Raw genomic sequence first — 21,682 nt, 5'->3', positions numbered from 1 at the left:
CTTGTCCTTTTTTGTTGAGCAGGAGTTTTTGGCTTTGTTAGCAGCAAATTTATCAAAATTGCTTCTATATCATGCTAATACCACCTCTTGGAAATTATATGAGTTCCACATATTCATCATTTCACAAGTGAACAGGTATCCCTTTTCATTTATCTTAACTTAAACATGCTCCTATTTTAAATCCCCCATGTTCATATCATGGTCCACAAGCCCAGGGACACCATTTACAGACTGCCATATTGACTGTGTTCCCAAAAGTTGTGCAACACGTCCCCTAATATGGGGATCTTGTGTACAAACCTGGGGCCACCTTAACACTGTCCTTAATTAGTTTATTAGGCTTCATTTGTTCAGGGTGAAACGTCAGAATATCCTCACATCATTTTCCTCCTTTTACTTGTCCTCTGAACTTCTGACTTCATTATAACATTCCTATGATTCAGAAACTCCAATATGAGAGGGCTCGGAGTGAATGCACTATAGTTTTCAATATGAAGAGAGGGCTATTGGGGCTCCTGCATGGCTCAGTCAGTTAAGCATCTGTCTTTGGCTCAGGTCATAATCCTGGGGTTCTGGGATCAAGCCCCCAGTTGGGCTCCCTGCTCAGTGGAGAATCTGCTTCTCCCTCTGCCTCTGCTGCTCTGTCTGCTTGTGCTCTCTTTCTCTCAGTCTATCTCACATAAATAAAATCTTAGAAAAAAGGAGAAGGCTAGGGTTTTTTTTTTTTCTTGTTTCCTTTACCATTCCTGATTATGTTCAACACTGTACTTGTCTCTTCCAACACAAACTGTCCTGCACAGCTAGGTGAGCTGTAACACCCACAGAGCAGAGCATATGTTAGTGAAGAAGCACTCCTGGCTATTAGACAGGAGACCAGGATTCTGGTCCTGGGCCTGTCTTTGACTAATTATGTGATCCTTAGCAAGTAATTATTCCAATAAAACCTTATGTATCAGGACTAGTGCTGAATACTGGAATATAGAAATAAATGAGTCATACACCCTGCCATCAGAGAGCTCATAGGCTAGAAGAGATGGATAGAAAACTAAGGGATTAAAATAGGAAAAGTGTTGGGATGCCTGGGTGGCTCAGTGGGTTAAGCCTCTGCCTTTGGCTCAGGTCATGATCTCAGGGTCCTGGGATGGAGCCCCATATCAGGTTCTCTGCTCAGCAGGGAGCCTGCATCCGCCTGCCTCTCTGCCTACTTGTGATCTCTGTCAAATAAACAAATAAAATCTTACAAAAGAATAATAAAATAAAATAGGACAAGTGTTAAAAATGCTGTCCTAGATATAGGAAAACAGAATCTCCCAGATAAGACATCAACACTGGCTGGTCAGAGAATGTCATCAGAAAATACTTCCGTAAGAAAGATGATATTGAACAGAGTCTTGGGGAAACCTGGTTTGCTCATTACTGTATTCTCAGTCCCCAGAAAAGTGCCAGGTATATAATAGGTACTCAATAAGCATCTGTTTACTGATGAAAGCAAGGAGGGAATTTATGTGTGGCCAGACTCCTTAGACAAAGGTGTGGAGGCATCAGAGAGTATGGTGAATTCAGGGGACTGGGAGTGATTATGGAGGGTTAGTGTGGGCAGAAAGGAGTAATTGTACCTTGGCCTGGAACTAGAGCCCAAAACAAGAATATAGAAGGCCTGGTATGCTGTGCTAAAGCTTGAGAACTTTATCTTGAAGGCAGTAGAGAGCCACTGGAAGATTTAAGCACTAGAGTCACACAATCAGATTTGAGTGTTAGCTTGATAAGCCAGTTACCAATTTACTGCTGGTCAGCTCCAAAGGTACCCTGCATGCAGCTAGCAATGCCCAATGGCCAACAGCTTCCCTTGGCCCCTCTCCGCCCAAACTCAGTGGCAAAGAGCAACAATCACCCATGTTCATGTTCTTTTCATAAATGGCTTCTTTGGGATTCTAGACTGTGGATTTTTGCCTGCCTGGCACCTCATGAACCCTGACCACACCCTCGTTGACAGGCTCTTGGGAGGTCAGCTCCTTTTTGGGTGATCTGTCTCAGGGGTAGTGGTTGCTCCTTATATTAGTGATATCTGTACACTTTGGATCTCTCTTTACAGCTTACTAGCCAATCTTCCATTACTCCAATCCCATTGTAGTTAAAAATTCTTTACGTTGAAATCTCTTGGTTAAACTTGTATATTATTTCTCTCTCTTGCATTCTGGAACACACACTGATCCATCAACAGCCACATAGATGGGCTGAGGGGAGTGGACTGAAACTTTAGGCAGGGTGCCTGGTTAAAAGAATATGGCAGCACTTTTGGCAACCACTCTTGAGAACCTCATTGCCTTTTAGGAGGTGCAATGAGGAGGGATAAGAGAGGCAGGAGTAATAGGACTTGGTAACCACTGTGGGAAGAGGACAAGGAGTGTAGGGTGACTCTCCACTCTTCAGGCTCGGATGACTAGGGAGATGGTGACACTGTGGTACAAATGGAAAACACAGGAGGAGGAGCGGGTCAGATTCTTCTGCCATGTTCCTTTTTACTCTCAGGAGTTCCATGTACTTTTGAGCCACAGAGACTTAGTTAGAATCATAGATTCCTTAGGTTGAAGAGGCACCAAAGCCCAACTTTTCTGCCTTTGAGCAATATAGACTGTTCACATCAGATAAAAGAAGTGAGGAAAGGCCCATTCTATCTTAATAGTCCATGATTCTAATGTTTTATAAAGTGCTTTTCTGGGGCTCCTGGGTGGCTCAGTGGGTTGAGCCTCTGCCTTCGGCTCAGGTCATGATCTCAGGGTCTTGGGATCGAGCCCTGCATCGTGCTCTCTGCTCAGCAGGGAGCCTGCTTTCCCCCTCTCTCTCTGCTTGCCTCTCTGCATACTTGTGATCTCTCTGTCTGTGTCAAATAAATAAAATCTTAAAAAAAAAATGAAGTGCTTTTCTACTCTTAAAGCTCTCAGTAGGGTAGGTCTTCTCATTTATTTATCCCAGGCCCCCACAACTCTTTAAAATTCAACAGATTTCCATTTTTTCGTGAAGCCTACAGGACTCCCAATGTAGAATGGCAGGTCAACACATATGTGTTGGATGCTGAAGAATATAGGTCTTACAAATATGTAGTATCGATTTGTTCCTGGAATTGCTTTTTTTGATTTTATTGGTGTAGGCTAGACAGAGCTTCAGTTATAACAATGAAAGGCTGTAGTTACATGAATAAAAGCCTCCAATCTCAGAGGCAGTTGCTATGAACAGCTCTTGGATCTAAGGGCCAGGCAATTGTATAAACTTGTTTGGGCTTGGAATAGGAGATGGTGGGTTTTAGACACATGATTATCCTTGCATGGAATGAACCTCCCACTTTTTGCCTTTTTTTAGATCTCAGCACAGCTTTCTCTGACCTGTCAGTTCCATTACACCTTCTCAGAGCACCACTTACCTACCTCTCCTTGGCAGCACGTAGCTCAGCTCTAATTTTACAGTATTTGTATCATTTTTCAGTTAACATCTGCCACCCCCAAAAGACTAAACTTGAGGGTAGGGACAGTCAGTTTCTGCTCACTACGGAATCCCCAAAGCCTAGCCTGGAACCCAGTCAGTGATCAATAGATATTAGGAAAATGAATGATTGATAGCAGTTGTTAAAGTTGTACTCACACCCATTAATCCTCATGACAATCCCTCCATAAATATGGGGGAAAAAAGTGGTTTCGCTAGTCTGGAGGAGACTCTGATCCCAGATTCTGTTCTGGATTCAAATCACTCCCCTCCGTGCAAGAAATCACAAAATAGTAGCCTTGGGAACAAAATACATACTTTGGGCAGAGAGCAATAATCACCCATGATCACATTCTCTTAAAGATCACAGCCCTCTTCTCTTGCTCTGTGAACAAGGAAGGCTTCAGAATCCAGATGGGCCCATGGGCAGGACTCTTCCCTCAGACCCGCGCAGCCCTGGAGCGCTTCCCTCCATCCACTTCCCCTCTAGGGTAGCTACCTGAGGCTCGCTCCCAAACCGGCTGTCTGATATGAGGCGACACCTCGCGTCTGGCCTCAGGCAGGAGGTGTGGGGACAGAGCCAGTCCCACGCACCCTTAGCGGAGGGGAAAGACGGTACCGGCTTCGGCCTCAAGGGACGGGGGAGGTGGGGTGGGACCAACCGGGCTTTGTTAGCGCTTGGCCTTCGCCTGGCAACCCGGACGCGGGCTGCGCTGCCGGGCAACCGCGGGGGTGGGGCCCGGGCGCGACGTCACAGAGTCGCCCCCCGCCCCACCCTGTCACGCCCCGCCCCGTCCCACCCCGTTCCCTCCCACCCTAGCCCCTAGGGCTTCCAGCAGAGACTGGGTGGCGGAATGTTCGAACCCGCCGAGAACTGTCGGGGTTTTGCTCGGGGTGGGAGGACCGGATGGCCTGGCTGTTTAAGGTTAGGGCCGGGGGTGTTAGGAAACCTGGGGGATTTACAATGGGCTTTGGCAAAGTGGCAGTTTACAGTGGGCTTTGTATATTAGAGAGCGGAAGTGGAGGAGCTTAAAATGATCTTTTGGCTTGTGGAGAGTGGGCAGGTGAGGAGGGGGCAGGCGAATAATAGTAGCCAGCATTTGCAGTGCTTTTGTGTGTGTGCCCAAATGATTCCGAAGTGCATGACACGTATTAACTCTTACAATCTCCCCGTGAGGCAAGTACTATTACCATCTCCGTATTTACAGGTGAGGAGAAGGCACAGAGAGGTCAAGTAAGTTGCCCAAGATCACAGGAAGTGGTAGAGTTAGGATGTGAACCACGTTGCGTGGTTCCAGATTCCCCTCTCTTAATCTCTATAATGCTAAGACAGGGGACAGAATTAGCGTGGAATCCACAGAGCTCGAGATGCCTGAGGCCACAGGGAAAGAAGGAAGATATTCACCAAGGAGCATGGCATTAAAGTCTCACACAGTAACTCTGGAGGTAGGTATTAACCTTCACTTTAGAAATAAGAAATAGGTTCTGGGCGTCTGGGTGGCTCAGTTCGTTAGGTGTTCTACTCTCCTCCTCTGAGGTCTTGATCTCAGGGTCATGCCTTAAGTCCTGCTGCATTGGGCTCCTCGCTGGGCGTAGAGTCTACTTAACAACAACAACAACAAAAACAAGGTTAGAAATAAAAAATAGGTTCAAAACTTTGAGTAACTTGCCTGTGGTCAACAGCTGGCGGTAGGGACAAATTTGATTCCAGGTCTTCCGATTTCAAGAGTTTTTTTTAAGCTCCCAAGGAGTCAAGAAAAGCCCCGTCTTTTTCTGCTACAGCTGTTGTCACTTAACACTCATTTTTAAAGTGGCCCTTGCATCATCAAGCCTTTCAGTCCTTTTACACACTACTGTGTGCTAGTCTAAATCATTGAGTTAGTTCATCCAGGGCCTTCAAAGCTTTCTCCCGTTGTGAGATGAAAGCCGTTGTCTCTCCTTAAAGCAATTTCAAGCATCAGTGAGTAGGCATGGGGGCTGGGTGTTTGGTTTATGTATGCAGAAGGCTTTTCAGAACCTGCGGTCATCCATTTGTAAAGGGCTCAGTCTGTTGGCATTTGTCAAAGTTTTGCAGGTCCTCATTGTATACCTGGAGAGTCCTGGCTGATCTGGGGATGGCCACTTGCCCATAGCTGATTTGGGGATAAAAGGAACCTAACCACTGGCCATCACCTGCCTTCCTGAGCTTGTATGGTCTACCAGGCGTTGGCATCTGCCTTAGGACTAGGGAGAGGCTGGAGGTTTGAGTGCTGCAGGGGCCTCTTCCAGGAGAAAAAGACCCCAGTGGGGTCCGTTCTGTGTGCATAGGAGGGAAGAAGTTGTGCTTGTCTCTTCCTGCTTTCATGTGGAGGATGTTATACAGAGAGGAATGAATAATAATGATCTTCATGTCGAAGAAGGAGTGTTTCTGGTAAAGCAGTGGCCAGCTGGAGATAGAAGATGAGAAATGGACTTTTAGTGTGGCAGGAATTTTGTGATACTGACCAAGGTGGTCTGATGTCTGCCGAAGGTAGGTTGAGGGACAAAGGTGAGGTCTTCCTTGATCTATCAGTAATAAGTGCAACAGATTGTGGTGAAGAGAATATGACTTTACAGGAAATTATAACCACAAAATTCAGGAAGTTGCTTTCTTTTGAGAGGCCTAGGGTGGGAGAGCGAGGAGCCCATAAATGGAAATGGTTGGTGGTGGTCCGGTTCTTGGTGAGATTGGTGGTTTTGTGGGTGTTCATTGTGCTTCAGAATTTATATGTTCTCTCTTATGTTTCAGCTATTACATAAAATCTATGTAAACTCATCAAATGGGTCACACTATTTCTATTTTCTTGTGTAATTGAGAATTGACTGTATACATTTTCATTATTTCATTTTCCCTTCATTCCCATCAATGTCCAGGTACGCTCTAATTTCTCCCATCATATTCCCCTGCAGCTTTGCCCCACTGCTCTACTCCCCTTTACTGCAAAGCTCGTTTAAAGAGTTGTCTGCACTTGCTGCCTCTAATTTCTCTTTCCAGTCTCTCTTGAATCTACCTGAATCAGGCTTTCATTCTCATCACTCCCTGAGACTATTTTTGTCAAGATCCCAAAATGACATGATGTTAAATCAAAGATTATCTCTTAGCCTCAACTCAACCGTCAGCAACACTTAACCCTGATGATCAGTCTCTAATCCTTGAAACCCTTTCTAGGACATCACACTCTCTTGGTTTTGCTCCTTTCTCACTGCTTCTTCCTTTTCATCTCTTTTGCTAGTTGTTGAGGACTCAATGTTTGTGCCCCCTCTCCCAAATGCATATGCTAAAGCCCTAAGCCCCAAATGTGATGGTATTTGTCAGTAGGACTTTTGGGAGGTAATTAGGTTTAGATGAGGTCATGGGAGTGGAGTCCCTATGATGGGCTTAGTGTCCTTTTAGGAAGAGAGACCAGAGCTTGCTCTCTCTGACATGTGAGGATACAGCAGGACAGTGGCTCTCTGCAAATCTTGATAAGGGCCCTTCCAGGAACCACACTGCCAGCACTTTGATCTTGAACTTCCAGCCTCTAGAACTGAGGGAAATTAATGTCTATTGATTAAGCCCCCCAGTCTGTGGTATTTTGTTACAGAAGTCTGATCTCTGACCCTGATTCTTTCTTCTCTCTGTGATACCTTAATGTCAGAGGGTTGCAGGATTTACCCTTGGACTTCTTCTTTATCCACATGTACTCCTTTTTTTTTTTTTTTTTAAATCTCATCTGATCTTATGTTTTAGATACGAAATTTATATCTCCAGCCCCAATTCTTCCCCATGTTCCACCCTAGAATATCCCATTCTCTACTTGATAACATCACGGAGTGTCCAATAGACTTCTCACACTTAATATGTCCCAAACTATACCCTTTTTAAAAAAAGATTTTATTTATTTATTAAGGAGGGGGAGAGCACAGAGGGCAAAGCAGACTCCTCACTGAGCAGGGAGCCAGTTGCAGGGCTCAATCCTAGGACCCAGAGATCATGACCTGAGCCAAAGGCAGATGTTTAACCAACTGAACCACCCAGGCTATTCCTGATATCCCTTTCCAAACCCTACACTCTTCCAGCTCCTCCTCTGCTTTACTATCACTCCATACTATATTTTTAAATTTTTGTTTTATTTTTTAAAGATTTATTTATTTGACTGAGAGAGACACAACACAAGTAGGGGAGTGGGAGAGGGAGAAGCAGGCTTCCCTCTGAGCAGAGAGCCCGATGTGGGTCTCGATCCCAGGACCCTGGGATCATGACCTGAGCCAAAGGCAGATGCTTAATGACTGAGCCACCCAGGTACCCCCAATTTTTGTTTTATTAATTGGTCTATATTCTCTCACTGGAGTGCATGGGTTTTTGTTTTATTCACTGTATGTTGCTGGGGCCTAGGATAGCCTAGGATAGGGCTACACATGTAATGAACCCTATAAATATTTGTTTGCTGAATAAAATTCTTTTTTTCTTCCACCTTTCTTCCTTCTCCTTCCTGCTTCTAAAAGGCCCTCCTGAGAAGTGATACATCAGTGTCCATTCAGCTTTGCTAGCTCAGTATCTGAGGGGCTAAAGTTATATTTGGCCAAGGAAGGGACGGATCTGGTGCCAGGGGTAGGACTTCTGACCTGCCTTAGGGCCATGGCCATCTCAGCTCAGATGGTAAGTTCTACCTATCCTGTGTGGCTTACCTTGTGGTTCACTTTTTCAGATCTTGAGTTGGCCATTTCCTAGGAGGAAATGAGTTATGGCCTGCTAGGGTCATGGGGAAGCTGGGACTAGGGAACAGCAAGGGTCACACCGCCATCAGCCCTCCCAGGCCCCCCATACTGTGGAGCTCAGCTGTGTGGTGTGGTTTTCAGTTTCCTCATGGAGCCAGGCCACCCTGTGGACATAGTCTCTCTTCATACATATATTAGTTTTCTCTTGCTACATAACAAATTACCACAAACATAGTAGCTAAAAACAACACATATGTATAGTCTCAGTGCCCCCAGGGCAGGACCCTCTGCTAAGGGTCTCCAGGCTAAAATATAAGTGTTGGCTGGGGCTATGAGCTTGCAGGAGGCTTGGCGTTCTTTTTCACGCTCACTGATTGTCGGCAGAATTCAGTTCCTTGTTGTTATAGGACTGAAGTCCTGTTTTTTTGTTTGCTGTTGGCCATGAATCACTTTCAGCTCCTACAAGCCTCCCTCCGGTCCCAGCAATGCAGTCCTTTCATGAGAGTTCACAACATGGCTGTTGGATTTCTTTCAGTTGGTTTTAAAGTCTCAGAGGATCAGGTCAGGCTGGCCCAGGACAATATCCTTTTTGAGAAACCCAAAGTCAACTAATTAGAGACCTTAATTACATTTGGAAATTCCCTTTTGCCACATAATCTTAATCATGGGAGTGATAGCCCATCACATCCACAGGTCCCACCCACACTCAAAGGGATGGGATTATACAAAGGGTGTACACTAGGGGCTAGAATCTTGAGGACCATCTTAGAATTCTGCTTACTACAAACTGTATCTTTTTGAGGGGGAAAAACACATGAAGGTCCACCATCTTTCTTCAGAGAGAAGGACAGACAGAGAAGTACGGCTACCCTTTGTTGGTCTGGATCCCCAGGTCTTCCTGCTGCCTCTGTGTGTAACCTTTCCCTCAGGACTCTAGGGGAACAACACTTCCTCACTTAGGAAGAACAAACTGTTTGGTCCATGTCAGTGAAAATGTCCACCTAATCAAAGTCGACTTTTTTCAGGATTTGAGTGATTTAAGAAGATAGAGGACTGGTAACTCTGCGGGAGCAGGGGGTAGAAAAGGCTCCGCTCTTGTCTTGACACTTGTGGCTTCTGTGGCACTGTTGATTCTCCTCAGGACTGCTCCCACATTAGAGAAAGGAGATCTCTTGTGGTAGACATAGCCCTGGGGCGGATGGGCTGGTGAGAGGGACAGGCACTGGGCTGAACCACCTTCCCCCACGGAAAACTGCCTGGTTTTCCTTCCTCTGGTGCCTGCTATTTCCATCTCACATTATTCTAAATATGCACATCACCGTGTCCCCCGCCAAAAAAAAAAAAAAAAAACAAACTTCAGTGGTTGGCTTCTCTACCTTCCTCCCGGAGAACTTCTATCCATAGGAGGAGAGAAGCCCGTCTCTCTGTAGATGACTCAAATTCGCACCTCCAGTCCCAGCCTCCCTTCTCAACTTAGTCCCTTGTCTAAACGCCCCAGGCTTCCTTCAAACAAGTTCACAGAAGACATCATTCTTCCCCAAGGCCAGCCTCACACATTCCTAGCTCTGCCAGTAGAGACATCATCCTCCTTGTTATCCAGTCTACAAACCGAAGTTACCTTCCGCCACCTGCTCTACACTCCTCATGCAGCCTGTCTGCTTCCCCTACACAGGGTCTGTGGCATTGGTCCTTTCCTTGTCAACATCACTGAGCCACACTGGTTCCAAGCCCTTAGCATCTCCTGCTGCACTGTTTCAACACTTTTCTACCTTCTTAACTCTCTTTCCTCTCCTCTCCCAGTTAGGGGCAATTTTGTGCCCCCCAGGAGACATTGGTCAATGTCTGAAGATACCTTCGGTTACCACACCTGGGAGTGGGTGCCAGCATCTGGGGGTAGAGGCCAGGGATATTGCTAAAGATCCTGCAGTGCTCAGAGCAGTCCCCAAACAAAACCTCATCCAACCCCAAATGTCAATAGTGCTGAGACAGAGAAACCCTGCTTTGTATCCATTCCTCCATGTTTCCTGAATGTTAGAGCCTAACTCTTCTTAAGGAAATGCACTTTATATACATTACTTCCTGCTAGAAAAAAATTTAAAAATTCCCATTTCCCATATATATGCCTGGCTTCCTCTGCCTCAGATGCCCTTCCCCGTCATCTCTATGCCAAGAAATCTCCCCTTTCTCTTAAAGCTTGTAGCATGGTGTCCAGCTATAAGCTGGGTTGGTCCCTTTGGGTCCACTCTCTGCTCTTCTCTGTCCTTATCTGTACCCCAGGACTGTGTCTCCTGGCTCCCTTGCTCTCTAGTTCCTGGCTGGGATTGCCTGTGGGAGGTATCTGCAGGTGACCGCAGGTTGGGTCTTTGCTTCCCAATCTCAACCTGAGCTTCCTGTCCGTCTACAGCTTCAGCTCACCTAGAGCATCCCCTCTTCTATCGTCCCCACCCTTGTGGGGCTCCAGTAACACCATCCTTGCCTTATGCCTTCAGGCCAAAGGTGGCAATGACTTCCCACTGTTTGCCAGTCCATGCATTCACCACTGTGCTGAGTTGGCTTATGTTCTGCCCACACCTCAGTCAGTATTTCCTTAGTTAAACTCTCTCTAGTTAAATCCTTTGAGTGTGCCATCTGCTTCCTGCTGGATCCTCAGTGCCTCGGCAGTCACTTGAGTATTCGCCTTTCCCTTGGTGCCCACACACAGCTTACAGCCGGGACTGCTCCCATGTCACTCAGGGTGTACTCCTGATACTGCTGTGATCCATTTACATCTAGAATCTCCTGTGTTTCCCAAACACATCATAAACTCCTGTGGGTGGAGGCCATTTTAATATGTCACATACAGCCTCTTGGCGTAGAGCCATCTCAATGAATATTTGCCAAGGAAGATCATGGTAAAATGTGTTGAAAAATCACCTGATTTCATAAACAAAGACCATAGGTGTTTGGAGTGATTTGAATCAACTTTTACACCATGTTTTAAAACCAGTGGAGGCATGGGCTTTGAGACGTGAGACTGGCTGCTCAGCGGTTTTGTATCCTCACTTCCTGGTTCCTGGTGGCATTCTGTGTATTCGTGGCTCCTGAATGAGGGACTTGGAGTGAAACTGGGGGTTTCTGCACTGGCTTCCTTCCTTGAAAGCGAGATGCTCTCCCTTCCGAACTCTCTCCCTTCAGAACTCAGTTATTCTATTGCTGGTCTGCAGGAACCAAATGTTCTACTTGCTGCCGGAGTCCAAGACTTGGTGCTGCGTTGTGCCCAAATGTGTGCTTTATAAACGCCATTTTGTCCCACAATTCACTTCGAGTTTTTATTTAAATATTTAATGATGCAAAAATTGGTGTAAGTGCCTCCCTAGGGGATCTTGGGAAAGTACAGGGATGTAATCAAATGGTTTTGCAAATTGTACTTATTTATTTATAACTCTAATTTGAAAAGAAGGACCGGAGTTATTAAAGAGGATATTTGCATTTCACAGACACCTCATCCTAAGGAATGAGGGGTAATCATTCTTAAGAAGAGGGGGAAATGCCAAGTCATTTCTTAGAGTTATTGCTTCTTATCCTTCCTGTGTTGTAATGGTTGTTTGTGTGGGCATTTAAAAAAGCTATTTCTTCTGCTGTCTGCTAAATATGTCTTCATCTGCCTAATTCTGCTGTGGGGTCTCAGTCTGACCTAATCGTTAGTTATTTTCATGCCAAAAATCCACACCCAAGTTCCGGGTGTTTTTTGTTGTTGTTGTTGTTTGTTTTGTTTTTTCATTTTTTGTACTAGAAAGATGAAGAAAATGACTAGAGAGGAGTGGTAAGCATTCTGGTCCACAATCCACCTTGACTTCACGGAAGGGCTTGGAAAATATGAGGCTGATATGGACTGATCAGGGCCACATTATGGTTTTCATGGGCCTTAAGCACTTTTGCCTTCATGACAAAAAAATATGAAAGCTTGTATTTTACGACTGTGTTGACAGAATGACAACTATATTATCTATTAGAACATTCCTGTGGACCTCTAAAAGTATTGTGGTCCCTAGGCACCATGTCACTTACACCTAATGAATGTTAGCCCTGTAAATAGACAGTGGGAAAAGAAGGTGGCTTGACTCCCTTTTTTCAAGATCTAAAGATACCTGGATTCCAGTCTGGTCTCAACAGTACCTAAATTGGGAGATTATGACCACAAATAAGGTGAATGAATGATCTTCTTTTGACAGACAGGGGGTCTTTGGAGCAGTAGATCATGAAGCTCAGCCACCTCCCAGAAATGGGCTGCTTCTCTCTCCAACTTATCCAAGGGTTACGTCACCTTCTGTACAGGTTGCAGATGGTGTTATAGTCTCTACTATGGGAGGACCCAGGGTGACTATTCCATTTCACAGATGGGGAGCCTAAGGCATGATAAGATAAGCCTGTGTGGCTTCTTCTCTAAGCTGATTCAGATTCTGATGCCTTGCTGCTTTCTTGGCAGCGGAAGGAGGAAACACTTAAAATAATTTTTTCTGACTATAAAAGTCATACTGGTTTTTTATGAAATTTGGAAAATAAGAGAAATTGAAAGAAGATTAAAAAAAAAAAAAGCCAAACTCTTTTAATCCTACCTCCTAGAACCAACCACTGCCCACTGCTCCCTGAAGTTGTGCAAATGGGTGAACCAACACCTAGTGGGACAGAACCACTCAAGTTCCCAGGAGCCAACCCAGTAGTACTGGTCATTGCTGCCAATTCTGCCTGATGTCACCCTCCACTGTAAAATGACAAGATTTCACTGCACCCCTTATCCCCCAAGGCTTACAAATTACAATGTTAACTAAAAGAGGTAGATTACAAAATTTACATACAATATGACCTCGGTGGTAGAGAACCATGCATAAAAAATTGAGGAAGTCAATAGATTATTATGTCAGCAGTGGTGCTACCCCACAGAAGCTCTTTTATCCATGAGGGACAGCTTTCTGGGGGGGATGGTGGCTTTTCAGCACCACACAAACCCTCCCTCACAGGCAATTTCCCATGCCTGGGAAATTTCCTGTGCAGTTTCCAGGCAGCTTCCTATGAATAATAACACGGCTGCTATTTCTAGCCCTAGGAGAGTTCATTGGGGTGGCAGTGCCTCCATGCATCAACCCCAGACCTTTGGAGATAGCTGTCCTCCCTCATCTCCTTTTCCCTGTGCCCACCCATGAAGCAGCATTTTCGGCAGGCTCCTATTTGTATTCCACGGCTGGCAATGGGTTTTCCTAGCTATCCTCTTGGGAAAATGATTCTACTCTCTACATAAAAGCAAGGATACAATTAAAGCTACGCATCCGAGAGCAATCAAGGGAACTAACAACTCCATGTTACTATGAAGAGCATGCCACTGAATGAGAACAGTTTCTGCAGCAGCAAATGCAGGAGAGAAGCTCCTGGTGCCTCTGTGGACCCTCAGAGGCAAAGCCTTCCCAGCAGGCAGGAATCCGGCTACTTCCGGAGAGATGGGGCAGACAAAATATATTGTCTTTTGTGGTGGCCTGGTCTGATGTCTTATAAGATTTCCCTTAGTTCTCACCTAAACCCTGCCTGTTCTGCTCTCATTCCAGATCTGTTTGCCTTGTGAAGACAGAATGTTGGCCTGTGTGTCCTCATCTGATAACCTTCTAAAGCTGGAGGGTGGATTTCCTCTGAAGTGTCTCCATCAAGCTCAGAATTTTAGAATACCATGTTAAGAAACTAAGTTGGGGGCACCTGGGTGGCTCAGGGGGTTAAAGCCTCTGCCTTCGGCTCAGGTCATGATCCCAGGGTCCTGGGATCGAGCCCTACATTGGGCTCTCTGCTCAGCAGGAAGTCTGCTTTCTGTCCTCTCTCTCTCTGCCTGCCCCTCTGCCTACTTGTGATCTCTGTCAAATAAATAAATAAAAGCTTTAAAAAAAAAAAAGAAGGAAATTAAGTTGAAATGGCATATCCGACCATTTCATTCAAATTTTTTGCTTGAGCACCTACTATGTGTCAAGACAGGAAGAACTAGGCAGGGAGACACAGGCTGAACCCGAGATGCCATGTTGAGAGCATTCTCTTTAGGTTTTTAAAGTGAGCTTTGAAGGCAGATAGACTTGGGTTGAATCCACTTACTCTTTTAGGGCAAGAGTGCTCCCCTACCTGAGTCTCAGTTTTGTTACCTACACATGGGGATGAAAATCCTGTTTCAGAGGTTGTACAATAAGTGAAATAATTTAAACAAAGCACAATTCCTAATAGTGGAAGACATCCTATCAATGTTGCTCCTTCCTTCAGGTTTTATAATGATTTGGTGATGGGGACAGCAGAGACATTGGGTGGAATAAGAAACTGGGTTTTGTTTTATAAATGTGAATTTTTATATGTATTGCTGACTTTCTGGATCAGCTATAATTCTTTATTGGCATTCCGCAAACCCAATTATGACCTGTTCTTAATATGCCAACATTTATTCACCCAACGAATATTTCTTAAGTATCTTTGATGGTATAGTCAATGTATGTTAGGGGAACAACACCCACCTTTAATATAAGCTTTGTCTAGACATAATCAGGAAGGGAAATCTGCCAGGAAGAAAATCCTGTATGGAAGGAATTTCCAGGACAGCGGAAGATGGGCTCAGAGAAGCACAGCTGCCATCAGAGACATTTCTCAAATGCTGGCAAAAAAATTCCTAACCAATGCCTGACTGCAGAAGAATCCTGGGAGCCTGGACTTGTCTCTTATTCTTGAATTGCATTTATTCTGGGAACCAAGCAGAATGCTGTGTCAATCCGCTAAGAGGGAGGCAGAGTTATAAATAGGATATGTGCTGGAAATAGGAAATAAGATGAAAGATGGCATTTGGGGCTTTCACGGCTTGTCCCCCCACCTTAAGCAGAGGGAGAAAAGCCATCCAGTTTGGGTGGGGACCAGAAAGTCAGGAGCCGTCATTCCGAGAGAAGTGGAAGGGAGAGAGGAAGTGGGAAGTATGACGGTGGTGGAAAGTAGAGCTGTGGGAAGAACTGAGTGAGCTGCCAATGGAAGGGTAGGAAGGTAAGCCAGTCCCCCAGGCAGATGACATGACATCCAAAGAGAAAAACCCAGTGCCAGGACAAAGACTGAAGATTTTACCCAGCCGGACAGAAACCTGAAATAGCAAGATCGTAATCGTGCATGGGAGAGAGATTAGGTAGGGGAAGAACTAAAAAACTAAGCCATAAAAAATGGAATCAGGTGGCAAGGTAAATAGGACTGTGGCCAAGAAGACCAGGCGTGATCAGTAGCGTTCCCAGGTAGCTCCACTGACCCCCTTCCCCAACACCCAAAGGCATTAGTGAATCCATAATCAGGGTGGCGAAAGGGTGTTCTAGCTGTGGTTGAGGGAGGCTGTCATGGAAAAAAGTCTTGAAATCAGAGGCAATTCTAGTCCCAGCGTTGCCATCAACTAGGCATATGACCTCAAACTTACCTGACCTCTGTGAGCTGGGTTTGAATATAGACTCTGCTATGAACTGATCGTTTGAGCTTGAATGATTTTCTTCCCTTATCTTTGTCTTTTTCCTTACAGCGGTATATGTAGACTGGGTCTTAAAAGCTGCTGCCAGGTATAAAATTCGACACCTTAATCCTTGGATGAATTCTTGGGCTCGGAGAGAAGAGTAACGCCTAATTCAATCTGTTCTGCAATGGGGAACAGCTCTGCTAGAGAACATTCGGCTTAGATGCTAGTTGAATGGATTGCCTTAAGTCCCGTTCTAGCTGGAGTATGCTCCCTTTCAGTATTGCAGAGTCATGTCTTTTAGCAATTTTCTGTTGCACAACTGCCAAGTTTGGATCTGTGCTGTTTGCATCAGGGAGGTCCAGCCGCATTAGGCCATACAGGAGAGTTTTTAGCAACTACTCACCCATGGTAAGGTAGGAAGGAGGCCCATAGGTAACATGAAATGGAGGGTCCTCAAAGAGGGAAGCACTACAAAAGCACTCTGCCAAGAAGATGTGATATACCTAGTTATCTTGCAAATAGAAGGTAGGGAACTGTAGGTCTGGTTCTGCTTCATTTTCCCAAGTGAAATCTTTCTGAGACTGAAACAAGGGTATAGGGAAGTCATAGGTCAGAGTATACCCAAGTACATTCATATTCAGAAGTGTACTATCAGGGAGTTTTGTCCAAGCTCATTAATCAAGAAGAGCCATGTGGTGTACATGGGAACTTGCCTGTAATTACATTACATTATCAATTGACTTCAGGCCGTGATGTGTCCTCCCATTGGTCCATGTGCTTAACTAAAGTTTCATCAGCCCTGTAAAGATTCTTTAAGTTACCTACAGAGATTCTGTTGCTTCTACTCTGCCCTCCTGCCCATGTCACGTCTTCACTCCCCAAAGGAGCAAGTCTATAAAACTGAATCCCCATTAGAGAGATCAAGTTGAATCTTATCAGCCTTTTTTACCTTGCCTGGTATGCGACTCTTGAAAGAATTCGAAACTTACAAATTTTCAAGAATAGGTATGAATTTGGGTCCTGGGTCACTTAGTCACTGCCTAGGGGAGTATAAGCCTTGGATGTTGAACTAGGAGTCCTGGAGATTCATTATTATATTAAGGATTGTAAAATATAACCCCCACTCCTCCCCATATTGGGATGAATGTGAGTCTTGGTCAGAAACCATCCTTGTGGGAAACTATGACCAGAAGACAGAGTGTCTCCTCTGCTGTGGGTGTTTGGTCATAGTGACAAAGTGTGGTGGTGTGGTTGACTTATTGACTACCATTACCTCTTTGGAGGAAAGCCTTCCTCAGGATGAACTGGTGGCAGGATCAGACTGAAGATTGCTAAGGATTAGAGCTGTACTTGAGTTAAGGGCTTGTTCCTCCGCCTGCTTTCCTGGATAGGCAGTGGCAGTAGTGCCTGGGAGCTTGTCTGAAAAGCAGAAGCTCAGACCCCATGCCAGGCCTCCTGGATCAAAATTGCATATGACGAAATTCCCGTGTGACTTGTATGCCCATGAAAGTTTAAGAAGCCTTGGGTTAGGGTGCTCCTTTACAAAGAATGTAAATGTCTCCTCTAGAGGGTTTCTATAGGCCAGTCATTTAATGTAATGAGGACAGCTTAATCAGATTACTTCTCATTTATTCCTTAACTAAAATAAGCTAGGATGGGAATTTTGTTGGAAAGAGAAGGAAAAATGACCAAACTCCTAATCTCTGACCCAAACTGTAACCTTAGCTCTCACCACAGAGATCTGGCACACAGTAGGACTCAAGAGATTTTTTTGTTATTTGGCTAAATAACCGATTCACAATAAGAAAGAGTTTGTGGTTTTGTGGTTTCGCTATTTGCCATATGTAAAAGGTGTGGTAGGCAGAATAATGGACCTCAAAATGTCCATGTCCTAATCCCTGGAACCTATGAATCTATTACCTTATGTGGCAAAGGGGAATTAATCAACTGATTGTCAGGAAGATTATCTTGGATTACCCAGGTAAGCCCGATGTAATTACAGTGGTTCTGAAAAGTGGAAAAGGGAGGCAGAAGAAGAGGTCAGAGTCAGGGAAAGAATGTAAGAAGAACTAGACCTGCCTTTGCTGGCTTTGAAGCCAGAGGAAGGGAGCCCTGAGTCGAGGAACGCGGGGCATCTGCAGAAACAGAAGGCAAGGAAGCAGATTCTCCCCTGGAGCCTCCAGAAAGCCCTGCCCACACTTTGCTTTTTGCCCAGTGACACCTGTGTTAGGCTTCCTACCAACACTGAACTGACACTGAAGTTATCCTGTTTTAAGCCACTAAATTTGTACTTTGTTGCAACATCAATAGGAAACTAATATACTCCACTGGTAGTATAGTTTATTTTGAATATGGAAACAAACACAGAAACAGCATGTGTGTATGTGTGTGTGTGTGTGTGTACATGTGTACGTGTGTACTGATCATCTGTCTATAACTGTTTTCTTCTTATATCCTTTGGAATTCAGGTGCATATGCTTGTATTAATCCCATTCTCAGTTCACAGAATATAATCATCTATCCATGTATCCATGGAAGGACTCTCTTTTTATAAGAAAAATATGTTCATTTTCTTGTTTTTTCCCTTCATCCACCATTCCCAATCTCATTGCCCTCCTCCCCTAGGCATCCATTCAAATTTATTTAATATAGTCTTTCCAATCCATCTGACAGATGTTTATTTAGCTATATGAGCACCCTTACAAAAATACACAAGACTGTTTTATGTGGGTGTGTAATATATAAATGGAATCATGCTATGAATTTCATTCTGTTTTACTTTTTTCTCTCAACTCTGTTCTTGAGATCAATCCAGATTGCTATGTGGAAATCTAGTTCATTATCCTGGTGTATTCAGATACTACGTTTTACTTATACATTCCTTAGAGATGGACACCTAGGTTAACCTCGACAGTGAGGCAGTGAACTTCCTTCAGTACATCTCTTTGTGTTCCTAGGAGAACTTCCCCAGGTATATACCCAAGGGTTGGCTTGCTGGATTTTAAGGTCTTCAATTGCCCTTCAGAATTGCTACACCAGAGTGAATGAGGGGCTTGTTTCCCCAGGAGGGGAAAGCCTTTCAGTCACGGAGGATGTGTGCAGGGCTCACAATCAGTGCTCTGACTGATCACCAATGAGGGGTCCTCAAGGGCAGAAGAGATCTCCCTTCTTCTGAGTGCAGCTGGCTGGCTCTCAGTCCACTCTGCAGCCTCCTACCCACCCTCCCACCCAATAAAGAGGTCTTCTCTGAACTTCGCTGAGGACATGAGGGCTCTCAGCTTCCAACTTCCTCCCTTCTTTAACTCTCTTTGCCATGTTGTAAATGTATACAGTTTGACAAAATGTATACAATTGATGAGTTTTGACAGATGCATACCTCTGGGAAATTACCAGCACAGTCAACACATAGAACATTTCCATCATCCCCCAAACATTCCCTGTCCATGTTTGCAGTCCACCTTTCTCTCTTTCCCTTGCCCCACAGATCCATGGATCTGCTTTTTGTTACTATAGGGAAGTTGGCATTTTCCAGAATTCTGTATAAATAGGATTTTAAAAAAGGTTTTATTTATTTGAGAGAGAGATAGCATGCAAGTGGGGTGAGGGGCAGAGGGAGAAGGAGAGAGGGAATCTCAAGCAGACTCCACCCTGAACACAAATTCTGCTGCAGGGCTTGATCATGACCTGAGATCATGACCTTGAGATCATGACCTGAGCCTTAATAGGAGTCTGACACTCATCCAACTGGGCCACCTAGATGTTCTGTTTATAAATAGGATTTTACAGTAGGTACTTTTCTGTATCTGAATTTTTTTTTCGCTCAATATAATTATTTTGAGATTCATTCATCTTATTGACATATCAATAATTTTTTCCTTTATACTGCTGAATAGTATTTCACTATATGAATATATGACATTTTCTTTATTCAATTGTTGAAAAACATTTAACTTATTTTCTGTTTGGAGCTATTATGATTGAAGCTGCTATGAATATTCATGTAAAAACTTTCATGTTTGCTTTAGTTCTCTTGGATATATAGGAGTTCAACAACTGGATCAAATGGCAGGTACATGCTTAACATTTTAAAAAACTGATACAGGGGAGCTTGGGTGGCTCAGTTGGTTAAGCAACGGCCTTCAGCTCAGGTCATGATTCTGGAGTCCAGGGATTGAGTCCCACATCAGGCTCCCTACTTGGCAGGGAGCCTGCTTCTCCTGCTGACCTCTCTCCTCTCATGCTCTCTCTCTCTCTCAAATAAATAAATAAAATCTTTAAAAAAAAAAAAACCGATACACGCTTTTTCAAAGTGGTTGTACAATTTTATATTCTTAACAGCATTGTTAAAAGAGTTTCCGTTGACCCACATTCTTGCCATGGTCAGCTTTTTAAAATATTTTACCATGTGAATGGGTGTGTAATCGTATTTCATTGTGGTTTTAATTGGTATAATGACTAATACACAATACCAACTAATGATGTTGAACTTTTCTTATGTGCTTATTAGCCATTCATATATGTTCCTTGGTGAACTGTTGCTTCAAATTTTTTGCGCACAGTAAGATTGTTTTGTTTGTATTTTTAATCATTGAGTTGTAAGCATTCTTTATTAATTCTGGGAAAAAGTCCTTTGCCAGATTTGTGTATTGCAAATAATTTCTCCCATTTTATGGCATAACTTTTCATTTTTTTAAACCATTTTTCAAAGACTAACATTTAAAAATTTTGGTTTAGGTCCATTTTATCAACTCTTTTTTTTTTTTTTAATTTGTTCCTGTTTTCTGTATACTAAGAAATCTTTGTCTACCCCAAAGTTGCAAAGATTTTTTTTTCTGTTTTGTTCTAGAAATTATATAGTTCTAGATTTTATATCACTTATGAGTAATTTTAACTTCCTCCTTTGACCCCTGAGATTCTTGGACCCATGGGTTTTTCATTATTTATAATGGGAACAAACTTCAGCTGGAGTCCGATGAAGACATCATCAGCCATTTGGGCTCAGAGGTGCACCAACATATAGAAAAAAATTTTTTTTAAATCCCACTGAGTGGTTTTCCTCTATGTAGCTACTACAATGTAGACGATTTATAGCTGTCTGATCTGGAACCTCAAGGAGATTCCTATCTCACCGAAAAGTTGGCAGGTGTGCCAGGGGCTGATTTACCTAAAGGAAGACGGAAGGTTTTTGTTTAAGTTTCTGGGGAAAAAAGGGGGAATCAGGAGGGGACATGGTGTCTCTCCTGGGTATTTATGATGAGCCAAGTTCTAACAACTCAAGCAGGACCTGAAGAATAGGATCTCATGACTGCTGTTGTGAGCAGAGGAACATAAACAGAGGTGCTTGGTAACCCTGGGGTAAGTGTTCTACACAGGTGAAGTGTCCCCACTGCATGTAGACTCAGTAAGACTTTAACCAGGGAGGACTCTGGGGAGTATAGGACCATGGATTCCTTGAGGTTTGTAGCTCTAGGAGCTCCTACAGCCACCAGCCTTGGTACAGACATCAGTGTGATCCCAGAAAAAATAAGTGAGAACAGAGATGAAAAAAGAGAGAAGAGCTCTTGAGTGCATAAGAGACTTCCCTTGGACTTGAAAAACTGTAGGAGTAGAGGGTTATTGCCAGTAACAAGACAGATTCCCATGTACCACCTCTGGGGGAATGTGGCTTCCTCCTACCTTTGGCTTTTGAGAATCACTGCTTATAATGGGAAATAGCAATGATGTGGAGCCAGAAGAAAGTCTGAGAGACACTGCATCAGGGGAAAGAGGAAGCAGTGGCCACCTGTGTCCTTGGCTCAGTCATCTTCTTGGCCTGGGACTATGGACTCAAGTTCACATTTAGCATTGTATTGTACCTCAAAAATACCTGAACAGTTACTCGGAGCGGGGGTAAAGGTACACTTAACTTCTTTCCAATTTTGTTTCTGTCTGGAAATATGGAGCAAGTGTAAGAGACACAGAAGCAGATCCATATCACTCAGGCCTTACCATTTCAGTGTGCTCCACACCTCCTCC

The sequence above is a fragment of the Martes martes genome (genome assembly GCF_963455335.1).
Source record: "Martes martes genome assembly, chromosome: 1".
Classification (NCBI taxonomy): domain Eukaryota; kingdom Metazoa; phylum Chordata; class Mammalia; order Carnivora; family Mustelidae; genus Martes; species Martes martes.
The sequence above is the reverse complement of the archived record's forward strand: the minus strand, read 5'-3'. Positions refer to the sequence as shown.